This window comes from Girardinichthys multiradiatus, chromosome 14, assembly GCF_021462225.1.
Source record: "Girardinichthys multiradiatus isolate DD_20200921_A chromosome 14, DD_fGirMul_XY1, whole genome shotgun sequence".
Lineage (NCBI taxonomy): Eukaryota > Metazoa > Chordata > Actinopteri > Cyprinodontiformes > Goodeidae > Girardinichthys > Girardinichthys multiradiatus.
This window is the reverse complement of record NC_061807.1, coordinates 20,502,074-20,523,912: the sequence shown is the minus strand read 5'-3', so window position 1 is coordinate 20,523,912 and position 21,839 is coordinate 20,502,074. Positions and strand designations below refer to the sequence as shown.

Here is a 21,839-nt window from a genome sequence, read left to right as displayed (position 1 = left end):
ACGTATGTGCCCCCATCCTCATCGTATGTTGAAATTTACATCCAGTATTACATCACACAGAAGGCCTTTGTTAAACTTTCCTCTTGTGATTGCATTCATCTCTTCCAGCCTTAAAACCTTACTTTAATCTTCCCGCACAGACACTCCAGAGAGCAGCACAGAGATAGGAAGTGAAATCTCAACAGAGCTCGGTGGCTGCCAGCAAAACATCTTATCTGGACCTTTTTTAGCAGCTTAAATGTGCTTTTTCTGGTTTATATTTGTGCGATGTGCCTTAATAGGCTGCAGTATGAAACCAAGAAACCAGATTCAACCAATTTTAGGATTCACTTAGCATTATTAGTCACCAAAGAAGCTACTTGGTCAGTCTTTGTTGGCTCATTAAATTGATTGGCTGATAATTGATCATCTGAAATGTTAATTAGTGTTCTCATTGGTTTAAACAGTTATCAGTTTTAAGCTGTGTCATGTTTTTATGGTCTGATGTTTTCTTTGCAGTGCAGTGTGACCTCTGACATCAATTTAAACACCAGCCCATTGATTTAGCTAATTACCCCATTCTTCTGCATGAATAGTAATTTACCACTTGGTATCCAACAGCTTTAGTTGTGGTATTCCCGCATTATTTGTTAAGGATTATCCAGTTTATTTTATTTGACATATTTTTTGTCACATAAAATGTCAATAAAACACCAAAGTTTGTGGTTTATTAATCCCAAATTATTAAAATATTTGATGGGCATGACTACTTTTGCAGGGTATGGCATCTAAAGCAGGATGATTTAACATCTGGATTATTTGGATTACTTTGACAGAATCCATTTTTAACCCTTCTGGGTCCCTTGACATTTTTTTTATTTTATTTTGGCATAACTTCGGCTGAAGTCCCTTGAAATGACATGTGAATTGGCGCTATATAAATAAACTCAAGTGAACCGAATTTACCTGAATTCATATATGTTTTCTTGGTGCCCAAGTGACCCACATGGAGCTTCAAAGGAAGGGACCCATAGGGTTAGGAATGAAAGAATTGGGGTTCATCACAGTTAAAGTGCTTATATCTATCTTCTCTCCTGTAAAATCATCTTTTATACAATTGTTGGAGTCATATTCCTCAAGCAGGTAAAATTTCAAACTGAGAATTCACGTGGGTATTGCATAAAACATTATTTCTCACAATGTCTGAAAAACTCTTTTCTCACAGGAATGATCGAACCAAAACGAATAAATAATAAGTATACATGAGCTGCTGCAGTTTATGACGTGCTGCAGGAAGTTTGATAACTGGAGCTGAAGGACTTTACCACAGTCTTCTTGACTGGTTGTGAAGGTACTGAAAGTGACACCAACATAAAAAACTTTTTGTGTCACCATCCCTTTTCTTCAGCTTTGGTATCTGTGTCTGTTTGCTTCTTTCCAGCCTCTCAGCTGCTGGTGTTGACAGCCTCTTTAAGGCTGGATGTTGCTTTACAGATCTGCCTTTGTTGTCTGTGCTCTGCTGAGTTCTTGACAACAGCTGCAGGTGTTTGCCCAGCTCCTTCTTCTTCTTGACTGAAATAAATAGTGGCTGAAGTGAGAGAGGAAATGCATGTGTTGTTAAGGTAAGGTTGGTAAAAACACAAGGTAAGTATATTCGTACAGCGCCATTCACTCAGGCACTACAGATGAGAGCAGTCAAATGAGATTTTAAGACAAATAAATAGCTAAGAGCTGATAGAATAAGCTTCTGCCTTTAAGTGAAAGCTGGGGGAAATGTTTAAACAAGCCAGCAGTTTCTGCTCAATTCAGGTTTTCAGGGAGTTCAGAGCAGGTTGCCTTTGATTTGTTCTGCTTCTGGGAACACTGAGTAAATGGGTCTGTGATGACACGAGGGATATTAATAATTTAAACCTGACAACTAACAGGAATGTATTCTGACCCTTCAACGCCTTATGGACCACTAACAACATTTAAAATCTGTCTTTTACAAACGGAGTGAGTGCAGTGATTGAAGGACTGATGAAATAAAATGTAGTTTCCTAGTATTGGTCAGGACTGTGGTAGCAGCATTTCGGATGAGCTCCAGAGGATTTCTTTCTCCAAGGACCTGTAAAACCGTTGTTGCAAAAACCAGACCCATTGTGTCTAACCATGTTTATATCTCTGACTTTGTATTTTTAGAGCAAAAATCAATTATTGCTGTATTTTCTTAATCAGGAATTGATTTTATGGCATTTTTACTAATTTCTGATACAGACATACCCCTTAGTAAAGTGGAGTGGTCATGTGGTAACAATGCAATCTAGAGTTGGTAAGGGGTGTTGTAATACTCCAAGCTAATTTAAGTTAGAGGGAGAAACGTGAATATTGAATGAATTGGTACGAGAACGGAGCCTTGAGGAACCCCACATGTGCTCAGCTTTATAACTGCGAAATGACAAAATGTTCCTGGTCTGCCAAGGAGTTAAAATACTGGAATGGGCACAGTTGAATAAATTATAAATCTCTCATGTCTTGTTTTTTTATAGTAAGTTTTAAAAAATAACTGTAAAAAATGTTTACTTTTTAACAATAAAATAATGTGACTTCAAATGAGACCAATATTTTACTGTGTAGAATACAGAAATATTTTAGTCCAAAAACATACCAGTGAAAGTACTGACCAAAATAAATCAACTGTGTTCCAGTAAAACGTTAAAATAATTCAACCTTCAGTCTGTTTGGACTTTTCTGACCACTTGGTGGCAACGCAACTCCATAGCTTGGCAGTAAACCTTCTCTGCTTGGTTGGAGACAAAGGAACCAGTGGATCTCCATGTCGAGGCTGCAGCTTTTTTGATTTCTCAAATACCAGAAAGACAAAGCGAATTAGAGCCCATTTAGAAGAAGTTTATTTGACTGAAGCTCTGTTATAATTGGTAAAATTAAGCCCCGTTTCACAGACCTCGAGCTGTAATACTCAATGAACTGAACTGAACTCAGTTTCTGCATCAGCTCCGAATAATGTAATTTAAAGAAATGGTCACAAGGATTACTATGTTGGAAATTTATAGTGTCAATCTTGACAGTAAGTTGGAGGGCTTTTATGAAAAAGTAGAAATTAAAAGAATTCAATCGGACAGGAGGGAGAATACTTAGAGCTCAAAGAGCCCTTCCCGGCTCCACAGGGAAATGTTTTATTTTTTAAGAAATTAACTGACACAAATGTACTAAAGACTGAAAATATTTCCCTTACACATGCAGGCCCATTCACAAATAGTGCCTTACCCTTTAGACGTCTTCACATTTTATCACATTATAGCCACAAATTCAGTTTTTTTTTATTGGGATTTCATGTGATTGACCATCACAAAGTAGTTTATAATTTTGAAGTAGAGAAAAAAGTAGTCAAGGTCAACTTTTTGTGTAGACCATTTTAAAAAAAAACAATGCTTTACAAGTCAGACAGAAAACTGTTTGCAAGGTACCTCAGCAAAGTATTAAAAAGATCCATTACAAATCTAGTGCTTAAGAATGCTAAAAAAACAAGGAGCAATGTATGTTTCTGAAAACAAATGGTGCACATCAACATGAATATATTATCACCTCTGTGAAACACGGAGGTGGCAGCATCATGCTGTGGGGATGGTTTTCTTCAGAAGTGACAGGGAAGTCAGCCAGTAATTGGCAAGATGGGGATACCCTACAATGGGATGGTGTGAAAATGCCAGGAATCATTTTTCTTGCACTTCACAATTTAGCATTTTCTTCTGTTAGTCTTCTGTTGGCAAAAATAGCATTCTATACAGACCATGAAGGAGGAGGAGGAAGGTGTTTGGACGAAGAGTTATAGTAGTTTAAGCTTCACACAGTCTGGTGCTGTGAGGGTCTGAAAGGCAGTGGAGAGAATGATGAAGTGGAGGGACAGAGGGAAGGAGAGAAAAAGAGAGGGATTTAAAACAAATGTGAAGTGACACAACGAGATGTGCTTGGGCACAGCTCAGAGTAAAATAATGATCTCTCCTTCCTCTTTACCTCCCTTCTCTTGGTCCTGCACCAGAGACTCATCTTGTTCACCTCCACTCCAGTTCCTCTCCTTCCTCCTTTCGCTCCCTGTACTTAACAGATTTTAAAAGGCATGTATCTTTATAAATGGATGTTTTTTGTGACTTCTTATCCTTAGATTTATTTGTGGTTCTTAATCCTAAACCTCCACTCCCCTTTTTTCCATCCCTTCCCCCTGCAGACCTCTCTTTCTAATATTAGCCATAATGTGTTATGGCAGCTCCACATCCCTTCTCTCTTTCACTCGTTTTACTCCTGTCTTTCGCGCCTCCTTAGTCTCTCCTTTTTTCCCCAAATTAGCTCCATCGCTTCTCTCTTTCTGTGCATGCTCTGTGGTTGGTCTTATCTCCCCACCTCCTGTCTTTCATCCCCATCCCTCTCTCCTGTTTACTGAATACATTGTGTGCATGTGATCTCCTTCGCCTCCTCCCACTCTGCTTCTCCTTGTTTTTCTTCTCCTCATGTCCCAAACTCCCCACAAAATCTTTACCTCTCCTTTAATTGTGTCATTTTGGTTTTTGCTCTGTCTCTTTTGTACCCTCCTGCAGGTGTCATGCACCTTGCAGGCTGTCTCCCACCTATTTTAAACACTCATTCTTGTGTCTCGGAGTCTGCAAGCCTTCCTCATTATATCTTTGCCTGTGCTCCATCTGTGGCCACACATGCACGCATGCATGTGCCTCCTAAACGTCCCTGTCCTCTTTCAGAAGTGTGTGCATGTGCTTTGTATACTTTTTTTTCATCTTTTCATTCAAATGAGGCAAATTTTGCATTATTGCTGACACACAATCACATGGCCCCATGAGGACCGTCACAAATGAGAGCGGAGACATTTTCTAGCTTCTTTTCTGTGTTTCCCTGTGAACCTCATTATTGTAGCCAGGTAGTACATGAAAGAGGCGAGCAGAATATTTGAAGGAGGCGTGCAGAATATTTTCCCAAAAGTCCTGGGGATCATTTTGTGGAAAATGTGAAAAGGGTCTTTGTGTTGTTTTAGGTCATCAGTGGTATTGGCCTTAGAACTCTTCCATGGATGCTACTTTTTTTTTACTGTGGAATCAAACACAATGACATTTACTGAGGCAAGTGAGGCTTGCAGTGCTTATATGTTCTGGGTTCTTTTGTGGCCTCCTGGATGAGCCATCGATGCACCTATGGAGTAACTTTGGCAACTTCATCGAAGGTTTTCCACTGTGTCAAGCATTATCTTATGGTTAATAGTTCTCATTGTGGTTTGTTTGAGTCCAAAGACCATAGAAATGGCTTTGTATAAGTTCCCAGAGGGATAGATGTCAATGACTTTGTTTCTCATCTGGTCCTGAATTTATTTAGATTGTTGAATGATGCTTTTTGGAGCTTATTTAACCTACTTCATGTTGTCAGACAAGAGTTCTGTTTAAGTGATTTCTCAGACTTGTCACATAATTTCAATGATACACATTTGAATAAAACGTTTTTACCTTAAAATTAAAAAAAATGTTTATCTTTGTCTAAAATTGGCTAGTAGTTTGATGATCCAAAACAGTAAAGTGTGACAAAAAAGCAAAAACAAAAGGATTCAGTAAGGTGGCAAATGCTTTTTCATCACACTGTAAATTGTGTAACTTCCCCAATTCATCATTATAGCTCTGCCTAAACTGAAGACACGCTGTTCCTAGTTTATGTTTTGTGAAACTTTTTGATTTATGAGATGTAAATAAACATAATACGTGATTTTGCAGCAGAGAAAATGTGGTATATTTATTGAAACTTTTAAGACAGTCCAAGACCCATTGAACTTGCTGTTTGCTTATTATACTTAGTTTAACTGTACTGTTTTTAGGGCCATGGTTCATGTGTTTTATAAATTATGAATAATGTAATTAAATTTATATTACAGGGTTATATTGGCTTTAAACGTTTAAATCTGGCACCATAGTGTCTTTGTATCAGGGTATTTCATCAGTTGGTTTCATCAACTTAATTAAAAGCGTGGTTCAATATACAAGGGGGGAAATGTGAGGTTTAAAGGCCTCTATTTCGGATTTAACCCTCCCCAAAAGTGTAAAAATATATATTTAGTCGACTTCGAAATGTTATATATTCAATATAACCTGGTGTCATACACTTCATACAATATTAATTGCAGCAAAACATGCTAATATGTAGTTTTATAATTTCAGACACCCCTAAAGTGGATCATACCACATCTAATCCCACCGCTGGATGAACTTCCCGCATCAGTTTTACCGCTAGTTGATGAGGAACTTTCCCATAGAGGGAACTATTCCGGCGGACAAACCAAGCAGCCGGCTACGGCGATATGTAAGTTCTCTAATTAATAAACTTTCAGTTTTCACTTTGGCTTCCTGAATTAGAAGAAGCAAAGAGTGAATATAAACGTTTCTAACCTTTGCTTGTAGTCTAGCTAACTAGCTAGTTCGCGAACTAGCTAGTTAGCTCGCCTGTTAGCTAGCTGTTTTCTTAGCTTTAGCACAGATCTTACCACCCGAAAAAGAGGTTATTTAGGCTTCTTTAAACCGCGTTTTTCTACCTACAATTATACATGATAGGTTTGTTATACACGACAGGCCGCAAGGCAACAATTAATAAATAAATTAAGTAATAAGTACAAGCTGTCAACGTGATTGGGATGTGTCATATCTAAGGGTATGCATTAGGTCTGTTAGCTAAATTTGATTTGGATGTTAAAACAAACTCTTTGGTTTGGAAGAGCATTAAAAACAACTTTCAAATAATGCCAAGTTTATGTATGTACGCATTGTAGTGATTTTCAGAAAGCTCTTTGTCTTGAGAAATTATGTACCAAAAGAGGAAGATAATGTACAGCAATGTTAAAAAGTGGAACACCTTACTAAATGTTCAGTTTTTTTAATTTAAAAAATGTTTTCGTATGTTGTCTAATCTTTTTATAAATACTTTTATCTCCCTGGAAAAATAATAATATGATTGCATGGACCTAAACAACAAAACATAATCTTGTTTTAGTAATTTAACAAAGGATATAAACATAAATGTGTTTCCCAGATGAGGAAGAAGTTAAAGTCCTCTAACCCATGCCGCCTAATGCCTGAATTTATTTACAACTATGTAAAGAAATGCATTTTGCTGTGAAGCAGATATAAAATTACATCGCCAATATTGCCTTTGGTATGTGTGGATTAAGCATCAACCAGCATTATGCGGCTTTGAGAACGAACAAAACCGTGGTTGAATGAATGGGTTTCAGAAGTCAGGGTTTTGTAGGACCAAAGTTTGATGTTGTGGCCTGCCTGTGTCTCCAACAGGAAGTACATTTGTAGATTACAAATTTAATTCATAGTCAGTTTATGTCAATCAGGATTTTTGACACTTCAACCCATAATAGCAAATAAAAAACAGATTTTGAGAGTACAGCTTGGTCACCTATATTTAATTAATGATGTTAACAGTCTATGAAAACTATTTATGTTTGGAAAGTCAAAATCTAGCAAGCAGTCATATTTTGCTGGGGCCAGAAAGTGTGCTGACAAATGAAACCAGCTGATTTTTGTTTATTATGCAGACACCAGAAAACATTAACTAAGACCCCTTTACCATGGGTTCTGCTTTGGCTCCGCTCCACTCTGGGTTTGTTGGTGCCTGCTTGTCAGCAGGTCCCATTGGGACTGATCAGGGCCAAAATGTCACGTGAACAGACTGCTGTTCACTGATTGGCTCTTAGCATGGTCAGCTGAATGTCAGGGGCATGAGAAAGTGTTCGCCGAGGTACCACGGAGAATGGCAAGAGATGGTAGGTGAGATGCACCTATGGAGTAGGTGGTGGTACTCTCCGAACTGTTCCTGTCCCTGAAGAATCTGGTGAACCCAGGGATGTCGGTGGCGTTTTTCGGCTCTCCACAGGTAAAACACCGTAATTAGGTCCGTGAAATCCATGTCCGCCATGTTCAGTTGAAACCAGCAAGCAGCAGATAGAAGCTCCTCCTATTTGATGACGCGGCAAAGCGTTGCCGTTTGTTCCCATTTAGCAACGTGGGGTTCACGCGGAATGTGAAGCGAGCAACAGCACACAAATGATGCGAAATATTCGCAGAATCCGCGATCGGTGTGAACGCACCATAATGGGTAGAGCGGGTCAAACCAAAAGCTGTGGCATTGGTTCGAAATCACTGTTGGAGGGACATGGTATGCGATGGTGATTGTTAATTTAACTTTGCATGCTTCTACTTGAAACTTATCTCATGTTTGGTCGGCTCCCAACCATAAGACAGGTGTTTACTGCCGTGCTCGACAATGAGGCACCACCTCCAGCCGTCAGTGGAAACATAGCAGCTTTCGTGCGGAGGAGAGCAAGATTGAGCAAATTACCTAAATTTGATGCTCATGTTTGTGCTGGCAGATACAGCAGGTATTTTTTAGTTTTCAGTGTATAATTCCCATCTTTATTTAAAAAATGGTCCCGTGTGTTCTCTAATTTTTATTGGGTTGAAGTATTTTTAATGCTTTAAACAGCACTGTGTTGAGTTATAGATGATGTAAATACGTTTCGTTAGAGAGGAGTGATATGAACAGCTGACATATGATTTCTGACATTCTTCCAACATAATCATCCAGTGCAGTTTTCCCAGCTGGGAAACAAAACTACAACCGGGCTGTCTTCGTCTTCCCAACAGTCCACAATCACTGTAGCATTTAATTGTTTAATCTGCCGGTCTAAAGTAGCTCCAGATTCACATATGAGCTGTTGAAGCATCTGCTCTTATTCAAATGGAATGCTTTTGTTGTTAGTTTGCACTTTTTGTTTACGAAACTGGCACTTTTGCCTGTTTTTCCTCTCTGAGCTTAATGGTAAATTTTTTTTTGATTGACAATTTTGTTTACAGAGACTTCATAATCCATTTTATTTATTTCTTTTGAGTATTTATTTCTTTTGGATATTTAAAATGTCTCCCAGTCCCCGTGTTAAATGTTCTTCAGAAATTGAAGTTTATTGATCTTTGAGAGGCTACTTGAATTATTATACTTATCATTATATTAGTTGAAAGTGGTCAACCAACAACAATATTATCGTTTATCGCAATAAATTCTGGGACAATTTAGCGTCCAGCAGAATTTATCGTGACAGTATGTTAAAGTTCTCAGCGCTCGTCTCCACTTTGCCCAATCCTCCACCATTCACCCAACATCTGTCCCAGGTTTTAGACTTTGCTGTTACCTGGACGTTTTTGGTGTCTGCACTCAGTCAGTGTCAGTTTTTCTGGAAGCTGCGGCAGTCATGCAGTGTGTACAGCTGAGACAGCTTTCTAGCTAAATTCATTTTGCATTTTACAAAAATTAGTGTTTACAAAAATTATGCATTTTTGTAAACACTGACAAAAATACTTTGCAGCATCTTCTTGCCGCCGTGTTTTTTTTTTTTATATTTAGCTTTTTAATTTATGTGCTTTTTTGAATGTAACCCAGTTGGATAGAATCAGAAAATTCTTGCTCTTGCTTATAGCATCTTCATCTGGGCATATGTGGAGTTAATCTGGAGCTACTCAGCTCATTTTATCTAACTGAGTCTGAACTGAGATATTGTTTTTCAAACAGAAAAAATTCATTGGGACCAGTGTTGCTGATCTCACATTAAACTTTCTTTTAACCAGTTTCATCCTAATGTAGTTTTAATGCTCTTTTCTTTTCCTCCTTTACTGGAGCAGGAGCTAGAAGTTGCAATATTTGCTTCATGTTTCTTTTCAGTGTAGTTTCCTCAAACTGAACATAAAACAGTCCTGTCTTTTTATTTCTTTACTTCAGCCCTTAATATAGTCTAACTGAAAACTAACCTATTGGGTATTTTTTTGTTATTCATCTTATTACTAACTACAATAATAATTTTTCAATATTTACTTACTATTGAAGTACAGGTTTTTACAAGTATATTAAAAGTCCTATCAATAAGTAAACAAGTTATACATTAAATGTTTGTATATGATACAATATGTGAAACTGGAAATGCATTACAAAATGTATCCAATAATCAAGAATTTAGTAATCGAATAATCATGAACTGAAGTATACAGACCCTAAAAAATCTGTTTAAAGAACAACCCACTCAGAGCAGTAATTTGGCCAAAATTGAACAAAAAAATAAAAACATTTTGCATTTAAAATGACAAACCATCGTTTTCAGTAAATATACTCTATTCAAAACTCCTCAATTGGCATAGATTTAGCTTCTTAGTTGCAGCCCTAATAATTTTACAAATCCACTGTGTCTAACACTATTGTAGACAAGGTGATTGGTGTGTAGTTAAACTGCTTTGCAGGTTAACCGATCAGCTGTTATAGTCTGACCAGTTGAGCACACATTATTTCATATTAATTAAAAAAATAAATACATTTAATTATTTCCCCCCTTAATGATTTCTTCTTCTTTTTTGTTATTTAAATGTTTCAGATAAAGGTAGATTTTATTATCAAACAAGAATGACCTGATTAAAAACAAAATAGTTTTCTAATAACTATTTATTAATTTAATAAAGGGGCTTGACTGATCAGAATCAGTCAGGCTCTATGTAGAAAAGTAATTGCTGACATTTTAAATCATGTGGCTAACCACATTTTTGGAATGAGGAGTTTAACTTTCCTAGCCGCACCTAGGCCCGATTATTTCCAGAGCTTAAAATAAAGAAATCACTCACCACATGAGGTAGGTTAAATGAACATTAAAAAGCAACACATCACGATCTGATCCACGTTCCTGGCATCCATCTGTCTGGAACGGGGTAAAAAAGCCAGGTCTTGGGAACTCCAGCGAACCACAGTGGGAACCATTTCCCACAAATGGAGAAAACGTGGAACGATGATGAACCAGCTGACCCAAATTAACCCAAGAGTGCATCAATAGCTTATTGAGGAAGACAAACAAGAAACAAAAACTGCATCTAACAGTGCCTTCACACCAAGCCTTTGGAACATTTTGTACTGTGCCAAAGTCTGGTTTCTGGAGCAGATCACGCTTGTGTGAACCCATCCCATACCTTGGCACGGCTACAACTGCTGGTCTCGGCCCGGTTTATAAGGACCCTGGAGCAGTGAATGCATGCCGTTCCCAGCGTGCCATACGATGTGACATACGAGCACCGCATTTGAGTAGAAGAACAACAACAACAAAGTAAAAGACAAAAGAGTTTGAAAATGTCTTGTGGGACTACGTGGAGTAGTGTAGGCGCACAACTACATTTAGACACCAAAGCAGCTACAGAAACCCTGATGAGACAGACTTTCTTCTCCATGCCTTCTGTTTTTCCTGATCAGCGCAGTACTGGAGCAGTATTCATTCATTCATTCATTCATTCATCTTCTATACCGCTTATTCCATAGTGGGTCACGGGGGAGCTGGTGCCTATCTCCAGCGGTCTATGGGCGAGAGTTAGGGTACACCCTGGACAGGTTGCCAGTCCATCGCAGGACAACACAGAGACATACAGGACAAACCACCATGCACACACTCATTCACACCTAACGACCATTTAGAGAGAGTCGAACCCAGGACCTTGTTGCTGCAAGGCAACAGTGCTACCAACTGCGCCACCGGGCAGCTGTGCACCATGTCTCTCAACAATCTGTTGCAACTGCATGATGTTGTTTGGTGTGGTCTAAAACTCTCTGTGTGAAAGCAAACCTCGCCAACTGAAGGTGTGAATTTCCTCACCTTTTAGATCCCTGGACCGGACCGGCAATGTGAATGCGCCCTTAAGCATTGCAGGCCTCCCCTGCATCAGTTTTTTGTCGGTGTTCATGATTCAGCAATAAGAGATTGGAAAAACATGGCATCCATGGGAGAGTTCCAGGGCGAAAACCACTGCTGACCACAAACAACACAAAGGCTTATCTAAACATGTTGATGATACCCAGTACTTTTGAGAAAACATACTGTGGATTCATGAGATAAACATCCAACCTTTGAAAGGCATGACTACACCTCAGAAAAGCCGCAAATAAAACGCTTAAGGTTTCGGAGTGGCTTAGTTAAAATCTGGATGCCTTGGCAGGCCCCTAACAGGCCCTTTTTATGCTAAAAAAAAACCCTTCAACTTGGCTGGATTAAAACGATCTTGAAAATAAGAGTGGGTCAAAAAGGCAAAAACAAAACCCAGAAGAAAATTACAAGCGGGCAAATACTTTTCACCACATAAATATGTCTGCTAAAGAACATTGTTTCAATAACCCCTCACCTATATTTATCTATATTGATTAGAAATGATAAGATAACTGTTCATATTAATAATGCACACCTTTATTATGAAGACGGTGTTTTGTAGACTGAAATGTATTGTGAGAGCGCAACAGTGTCCCTTAAGGGAGGAGGTGGTATAGGAACTGATGTTGGTGCAGCAATCTTTGCAGGTGCATTTCTGAAACTTAAAGATGGGACTCTTGACATCTACGAGGAGATGAGTTGCTCAGAAAGAAGGCCTCGAAGGCAGATTGACAAAGTGGCAATGAATTTTAAAGAAGTGGGATCAGCGACTGCCTGGCTGTGGCTCCCAGAGGGTCCCAGCAGCAAGGAGGTGATAACAGAATCCAAAATTAGAGGAGCTGAAAGTAACAGAGAAGCTGGAATTACCCATACACCAGAGAGGAGGCAGGCCTGTTTTACCTCCTCAAAAAATCCATTAGGGGATCATTAGAGAAACCAAAGGAGATTTTCTCTGAGGAAGAGGTCAAATTATTCAAACTTAAAATCAAAGCTGCCATAACAGCAGCTAGAAGTCCTTCTGTTTGATCATAGAGGTAGCCTGATTGATACTACTCGTCCTTTTTAACACATCAATATTTCAGAAGTGGAAAATAAATCACTTACAAGCCACTTTGCACTGATTGAGAAGCAGATCCAGCTTTGGAGTACATTCATCTCGTAGTCTAAATGAACACTGGAGCAGTTTCGTATTGCTCCATTTGTACCATTCTAGCTTTTTATTATGAACATGTTCGCATGTCCTCATTGAGTTTAAAAGGTCCTAACCGGGCCTCCAGTGGGATCTGCGCACGATTATTGGTTATGTTGATTGTGTGTAACCTGAGTGGACCCTTCTCTGCTTCTTACCTGCAAGTAAAATGCAAACTTTTCATCAATCTGTGATGCTGAATATCTGATGTGCCGAATGTTAGCCTTAAGTCCTTATTTTTCATCTTTCTCTGTCTTTCTTACTAAAGAACGCTTCGGGTTAATTGATGGAAAAAGTTCAGACTATCTTTTCATATAAAATTTTTTACAGTGTCTTGTAAAAATATTCCTATGCCTTAAACTTTTCACATGTTGTTACATTAAACCACAGACTTCAGTGCATTTTATGGTATCCTGATGTGATGGACTAAGGCAAAGTAGTGCATCATTTTGGAGTGGTAAGAAAAGCAGACATGATTTACATTTTTCTGTATTACAAATAGAAATCTGTGGCGAGCCCATGCATCCAGCCTTTTGTGCTTTGATACCCCCTAAATGTGCAATCAAGGCCTTCAGAAGGCTAATTAGTAAACAGTGTCTACCTTTTATGTAATTTAATCTCAGTATAAATTCAGATGTTTTGCGAAGGCCTCAGAGGTTTATTGGAGAGTCAAGAAATCCACAGCTCAGGTGGAAGAGATAATCTCTGTGCTCCATAGCACAAATCATGTAGGGGGAACCACAAACATGTAGAGCGCACGTTCCTCAGTGAAACATGGTAGCGGCAGCAGCGCATTGCGGAGATGCTTTTCTTTAGCAGAAACACAACTAAAAACAAGGCAGTCCAAAGACTTAAGGGCTGGGGCGGAGGGTCACTTTCTGGTTGGACAAGAACCCTAAACATAGAGTTACAGATCAAAGTATTTTAATGTGTTAGAATGACCTAGTCAAAGTCCAGACTTTTGCATAAACGAATGGACACAAATGTCAGTCTGTAGATGTGAAAAGCACACTACCCTTCTCAGATTCGTTTTTAAATGATAATTTCTTTGGTTGCAGTGCTGGCGCAGCAGTAGAGCGTACGGCCCATGCACAGCTGTCCCCTGGTTCGAGTCCCAGCCCCAGCAACCTGAGCTGCATGTATTTCCCCTCTCTTCACCCCATTTCCTGTCGATCTACTTTCTAAGAAAAATGACAAAATAAAAACCACTAGTGTCACCAAACAAATCTAGAAAACACTTTAAAAAAAGTTTTCCTTACAATTGTGCACTACTTGTGTTTGCTACATAAACCCACAGTACAATCCATTGAAGCTCTCGTTGTAACATGACTAAATGTAAAAAGTTCAAGAGGTATGAATACTTTTTCAGGGTACTGTATGAATAACCTCTTCCTTATCATTCAGAGACATGATGCAGGGGTCCTGAAACATTTTTCCTTCCAGCATCTTTCATCAAGAAAATATGAAGTGCTGGTTATCATTTTCAAGGAGTATCTGTATGGAAATCACATTGTTTTTTCAGGCCTTTCATTGCCCTTTGATATTCAGTCAATAATTCCTTTAATAACTTTCTCCAGTGTGAAATCAGGGAAACTTTCCACACAAAAAAACTGCCCAGGATTAAAGAGCATTTTTAAATACAATGATAAAAATGTCCTTGCCCTTCATATTCTAAAGGATAAATTGAAGGTTTACTTTGGGTGTTATTGTTTGTCTTCCTGGCAGCGGAGGAAGGATGCCAGCTCAACGTTGTGCTCTTAAAATCAGCATTACGTGATGTGGGATCAGACAGAAGGAAATGGATTCCTTCCCGCCTGATAACAGCGGTTTTAGTATGATAAGAACTGTTTACACAACACTTTTAGGTAAAGTCTAAAGTTGCAGGGATTTTCTGCTTCAGTGTGATGTAGGCGGATTTGTATTTGACTGTTAAAAATGTGCCTTTGTGTTTTAGACTCATTTTAGGGCTAACTGTTTGAGGAAGACTCCTAGTGTGTTGATGCATGCCGTGTTACCTTAAAACTCAAACTATAAGTTAAGCATCCAATAATAATTTGCTTAAAGTGGAACTAAACCCGAAAAGCAGACAGATTTTGATGCTTTAATGCTTCAATTTTCCTGCAAACGTATTAGTACCCTTTGAATATTTTCAAGTCCGTTTAATGTGAGAGATCAACATGAAGTAATACACACCTGTTAAGTGGAAGGAAATTTAATAAATAAAAAATTGAAACACGTCATGTCATCGTATTCAGCATCTTTTACTCAATTACTCATTTACTGTGTATGATTTACTGTGTGTAAATTAATCACAGTATATGAATCTGTCTTTGAACACAGCCATTCATCTAGATTGATAGGGTGGGCAAGGAGAGCATTAATTAGAGAAGCAGCCAAGAGGCCCATGGTAACTCTGGAGGAGCTGCGCCCATGCACAACTCAGGTATGAGGTTCTGTTAACAGGACAATTATTAGTTCCCACAGATTTGGAAGAGTAGAAAGAAAAAAAGGCATCTTTCAGAGCAAGCTGTCAGAAGTCCTCTTTGGCATTAACCGCCAACCTAGCAGAGGCCAGGCAGTTGGTTTCAATGCAAAGGGTTTAGATCATATTCATTTGTCATTCATAATGTATCCATGGGTCAGAATGGCCCAGTCAAAGTCCACATCTAGATCCAATTGAGAAGCACACACTGAACTGTAATCATAGACACAGCAAATAGTAAAGTTTTCTGTCTCTAAAAATCAATCATGAATTGGTGAACTTCTATATTTCCAGCTTATAGGTTGAGAAATATCTTTACCAATAACAGTCCACCTGATTTAAACTGAGGACAGACAAAAGGTTGGGATTGGCAAGACGCTGACACTCAGAGCAAACATGGAGTTTCATGTTGCTCTCTCCTTTAGCTCTACTTGCCTGTCGGAAATGTCAGCTCCTTGTACCAACAAGTGCTTAAAGAGGCTGTCACAGGACTTGTCCCCACTTCCCCACTAATGCGCTTTGCAAACAGAGGTTTTCTACTGTCTTTGAACCTCTTGTCTGTAAATTGAGGCTTTAGTGAGAGAAACTGATATTTTTTTGGAAAATTTGTGGAGTATCCGCACAAACTGGACATTTCTGGAGGTTGTTGGAAATGATGGTGTTGTAATTATGATATGAATATATTTTTTAATATTAATATTTTAATATTTATTAACTAATATTTCGGTCTGTTATCCTGTGAATACCAGCCCAGTAAGGCGGTGACATTAGGACAAAATTGAAAGGGATGAGCCAAGCTCTGACATTATTAAACAGCATAAACTCTGCACACACATGGAATGAATTCACACAATTTCTTAAAATACGAGAATTTATTAACAAAAATAAGTCAACTCAAAGTCAAACATATTTCAATCAACAAACTCTTTACTATGCTAAAACAATCCAACTAAACTACCAAGCAGAATGAAAGAATAATGAAGACTAATGGGCTATGAACAATATAAACAAGTTGATTAAAGATGATTAAAACCATGACCAAAAGAGTGATGCAACATTACCATGCAATGTTTATGTTTGAGAACCAAGGAATATCTTGAAGAATCTGGAAGTGAAGTTAAATTAGTCTTGGAACCAATTTAGGTAATAATCAGCAAACGTTTAGACAACCAATCACAATGCAAGATCAGATAAAATATTATTTTAATAAAATAATGTTTTAAAGAATGATCTGCTGAATAAAGCCAACCTTCTGGATGACCATTTCTCAACGATGTCTCATTAGCTGCCTTTATTTAGTAAAATAATTTTTAAAGAAATATTATTAAGGAAATAGTAAAATAATATTTAAGGAAATATTAAGAAAAAGAACCAAATCTTTCTGGAGAAATGAGGCTTAATGGTGTTTACTTAGTTTTCAAGTTTGGTAAAGTAATATTTAGGGAAATATTATTTTATTGGATTGAAAACTAACAACCTTTTTTAGTAAATGATCTTTAGCAGGCAAGCATGTGTTCTTAGCTGTTAGCGGTTGAAGCTAACAAAAGAAGCTTATAGCTTATCATCAGAATCAAATATATACCTTTAAAATACCATTAATAAAAGGGGTTAGCACAGTCTCATGGAGGAGTATAGACGAGATTCCAGGAGACGGGCATTTACTGTAGGAGAGCTGGACAGGGCCGTCGATGGTCCTAAACCCATCAGCAGGACCAGTATCTGCTCCTTTGTGCGAGGATGAACATGGTGAATACTGCCAGAGACCTACAAAGTGACCCCCAGTGGGCCACTGGTGTCTCTGAACAGTGTGCTCACTGCCCGGCACCGGGGAGCTCGACTGGTATTTGCCAGAGAACACCAGAATTGGCAGGTTTGGAGCCATACAAGCTACCATTTTGAGTTGCTGCAATTACCTTTCAGCAAATTGGACCAGCCTGCTGCATCAGTTTTTTAGTTTCGATTTCTCAGTGACTTCGAATTAAGCTCTCTGTGATCTGGCATCCTTTTGTTCCTAACACATTACCCATGATTTTTATTATTGAGATCTGATGTGTTTTGAAAGTGTTCCTTTACGTTTTTGAGCAGTGTAGTATAATCTTCCCCATTAGTTTTATTGAAATGTACAGTGGGGAGAAGAAGTATTTGATACACTTTTGATTTTGCAGGTGTTCCCAATTGCAAAGCATGCAGAAGTCTTTAATTTTTATCATAGGTCCTCTTCAACTGTGAGTGACAGAATCTAAAACAAAAATCCAGAAAATCACAGTGTTGTTTTTAAGTAATTAATTAGCGTTTTATTTCATTAAATAAGTACTTGATATGTCAGAAAACAAAACTTAATATTTGGTACAGAAACTTTTGTTTGCAGTTACAGATATCAGACGTTTCCTGTAGTTCTTGACCAGGTTTGCACGCACTGCAACAGGGATTTTGGACCACTCCATACAGATCTTCTCCAGATCCTTCAGGTTTCGGGGCTGTTGCTGGGCAATACGGACTTTCAGCTCCCTCCAAAGATTTTCCATTGGGTTCAGGTGTGGAGGCTGGCTGGGCCACTTCAGGACCTGGAGATGCTTCTTACGGAGCCACTCGTTAGTTGCCCTGGCAGTGTGTTTCGGATCATTTTCATACTGGAAGACCCAGCCACGACGCATCTTGAAGGGGGACCTTGCGTGCACCGCAGGATTGTAATCCATGGCGTTGTAGTGTGTTACTAATGGTCTTCTTTGAAACTGTGGCTTCAGCTCTCTTCAGGTCATTGACAGGACCTGCCTTGTGGTTCTGGGCTGCTCCCTCACCTTCATCATGATTGTTGTGATTATTAATCTGAGAATATTATTTAATATTTAATGTTAATATTTTAATATTTTATCAAATAATATTTCGGTCTGTTAAGGGTTGTCCTGTGAATACCAGCCCAGTAAGGCGATGGTATTAGGACAAAATAGAAAGGTGTGAGACGAGCTCTGACATTATTGAACAGCATAAACTCTGCACATATATGGAATGAATTCACACAATTTCTTAAAATACAAGAATTTATTAACAAACATAAGTCATCTCAAAGTCAAACATATTTCAATCAACAAACTCTTTACTATGCTAAAACTATCCAACTAAACTACCAAGCAGAATTAAAGAATAGGGAAGATTAATGGGCTATGTACAATATAAACAAGTTGATTAAAGATGATTGGAAAACCATGACCAAAAGAGTGATGCAACATTACCATGCAATGTTTATGTTTGAGAACCAAGGATTATCTTGAAGAATCTGGAAATGAAGTTAAGTTAGTCTTGGAACCAACTTAGGAAATAATCAGCAAACGTTTAGACAACCATTCACAATGCAAATCAGATAAAATATTATTTTAATAAAATAATGTTTTAAATAATGATCTGCTGAATAAAACCAACCTTCTGGATGACTAATTCTCAACGGTGTCTCATTAGCTGCCTTTATTTATTAAAATAATATTTGAAGTAATATTATTAAGGGAATATTTTGGAGAAATGGGGCTTAATGGTGTTTACTTAGTTTTCAAATTTAGTCAAATGATGTTAGGGACACATTATTTATTGGATATAAAACTAAACCTTTCTGGGTAAATATTATTTAGCAGCAAGCACATGTCCTTAGCTGTTAGCAGTTAAGCTAACAAAGAAGCTGCTAGCTTAGCACCAGATTCAAACACACACCTTCAAAAATACCGTCAATAAAAGGGTTAAAATGCATAAGCACGGACGGCGCGTTATGATCAATCTTCTGTTTAAAATCACCCTTGAAGTAAAGTTTGTCTTTACTTTAAAAACATACAAACAAAGAACACAACCTGAGCACGTGTGCTGCAGATAGCCTGCTAGCACCAAGATAGCTGAGTTCAACATAAACAAACCAAACTTCATAAAATGAAAAACGTTTAGATCATTTCAATCTAAATCTTTCTATTATTGTTCTGCCCAAAACTCTTAACCTCATGAACTGTGGTGAGGAATGTTGTCCAAGCGACGATGAAGTTTGAAGAATGTATCCACAGTGAACAATGGTTAGCTACAGCTAACCTCCTTAGCTTTGGGGGTTGAAAGTGCTCTGTGAACAAAGGGTTAGCTTCCCGCTAACCTCCAGCTGTGGATGAAAAACGGCTCGTTGTGTCCGCCAACCACACTGCACGTTAACACGGTGATGGGGTCTCTGCTGTCTTCCTTCCAGACTGGGAGACCGCTCCGCTTGGCTTCATAGAGACCGCTTGTCTGTAGGGAACTTCTCTGGGACAATTTGCTTCTGCAGGCCTCAGAGAAAAAGTAAGCAACTCTTACACCTTAATTTCCCCGTTCATGAATGAAAATACCAGATACACAGACAGTATTTCATTCGTACTTATCTTTGCATATGATCGATGATCATATGACATCCTTGGATCCAGTTGAAGAGTTTATGTCTGTTTGCCAGCAGAGAGACATCAGCGCGCTTTGTTCCCCTCCTATCCCGATGAAAACCGGCTTGGAAGAGGGCGGATGTAGCAACAGCTGTGCTTTTATTTGGGCAGTGGCGTCACAGGAAGTCCGCAGTTATCCCGTTTCCTGGCTGTGCCAGAAGAAGGTTAATGCACTTTATTTTGAAAAGTTCCAGAAGAGTTCGTACCGGAGTTTAATGTTGAAATCCATGGCTGGGTCCCAACATAATCATTGATGCCCCACAAGGTGAGATCTTGCATGGAGCCCCAGACCGAGGGAGATTGACCGTCATCTTGAACGTCTTCCATTTTCTTAGAATTGCACCAACAGTTGTTGCCTTCTCACCAAGCTGCTTGGCTATTTTCCTGTTGCCCTCCCAGCCTTGTGCAGGTCTATTTTATCCCTGATGTCTTACACAGTTCTCTGGTCTTGGCCATTGTGGAGAGGTTGGAGTTTGTTTGATTGAGTGTGTGGACAGGTGTCTTTTATATGGACGAGTTCAAACAGGTGCAGTTAATAGTAATGATTGGAGAACAGGAGGGCTTCTTAAAGAAGAACTAGCAGGCCTGAGAGTGCCGGGATTATTACTGGTTGTTAGGTGACTAACTCGTCGTACTTATCGTTGGAAGCAGAGAAACACGGACTTCCATCTCCCCAGACACTTCCTCCAGCTCCTTCGGGGGGAGCCCAAGGCGTTTTCAGGCCAGTCAAGAGACATAGTCCCTCCAGCGTGTCCTGGGCCGTGCCCTGGGCCTCCTCCCGGTGGGACGTGCTTAGAACACCTCCCGAGGAAAAACTGAAAAGTGGGGAGTGCAATATTATTCGCCCCCCTTGCGTTAATACTTTGTAGCACCAACCTTTGCTACAATTACAGCTGCAAGTTGCTTGGGGTATGTCTCTATCAGTTTTGCACATCGAGAGACTGAAATTCTTGCCCATTCTTCCTTGCAAAACCGCTGGAGCTCAGTGAGGTTGGATGGAGAGCATTCATGAACAGCAGTCTTCAGCTCTTTCCACAGATTCTCGATTGGATTCAGGTGTGGACTTTGACTTGGCCATTCCAACACCTGGATACGTTTATTTGTGAACCATTCCATTGTAGATTTGGCTTTATGTTTTGGATCATTGTCTTGTTGGAAGATAAATCTCCATCCCAGTCTCAGGTCTCTTGCAGACTCCAACAGGTTTTCTTCCAGAATGGTCCTATATTTGACCCCATCCATCTTCATATCAATTTTGACCATCTTCCCTGTCCCTGCTGTGTTGCTTTTACGCCAAACATATCGTTTTGCATTGTGGCCAAACAGTTAGATTTTGGTTTCATCTGACCAGAGCATCTTCTTCCACATGTTTGGTGAGTCTCCCAGGTGGCTTGTGGCAAACTTTAAACAAGACTTTTTATGGATATCTTTGAGAAATGGCTTTTCTTCAGGTCATCCAGAGTGATCATGGGCCTCTTGGCTGCATCTCTGATCAGTCTTCTCCTTGTTCGAGATGAAAGTTTAGAGGGACGGTTGGGTCTTGGTAGATTTGCATTGGTCTGATACTCCTTCCATTTCAATATGATTGCTTGCACAGTGCTCCTTGGGATGTTTAAAGCTTGGGAAATCTTGTTGCATCCAAATCTGGCTTTGTCTCCACAACAGTATCTCGGACCTGCCTGGTATGTTCCTTGGTCTTCATGATGCTCTCTGCACTTTGAACAGAACCCTGAGACTATCACAGAGCAGGTGCATTTATACGGAGACTTGATTACACACAGGTGGATTCTATTTATCATCATCAGTCATTTGGGACAACATTGGATCATTCAGAGATCCTCACTGAACTTCTGGAGTGAGTTTGCTGCACTGAAAGTAAAGGAGCCGAATAATATTGCACGCCCCACTTTTCAGTTTTTTATTTGTTAATCAAGTTTGACACATCCAGTAAATTTCATTCCACTTCACGATTGTGTCCCACTT

General features: G+C 39.0%; 1 long non-coding RNA gene across 1 annotated transcript in view; it reads left to right on the top strand.

Annotated features, from left to right (window-relative positions):
• The first annotated feature begins 1,202 nt into the window (after positions 1 to 1,202).
• Positions 1,203 to 21,839, top strand: part of LOC124880942 — a 94,358-nt gene continuing 73,721 nt past the window's right edge. The window contains exons 1-3 of the long non-coding RNA XR_007041507.1: positions 1,203 to 1,330; positions 1,421 to 1,601; positions 6,186 to 6,327. This is a non-coding gene — a long non-coding RNA (uncharacterized LOC124880942). The remainder of the gene's footprint in view (positions 1,331 to 1,420; positions 1,602 to 6,185; positions 6,328 to 21,839) is intronic.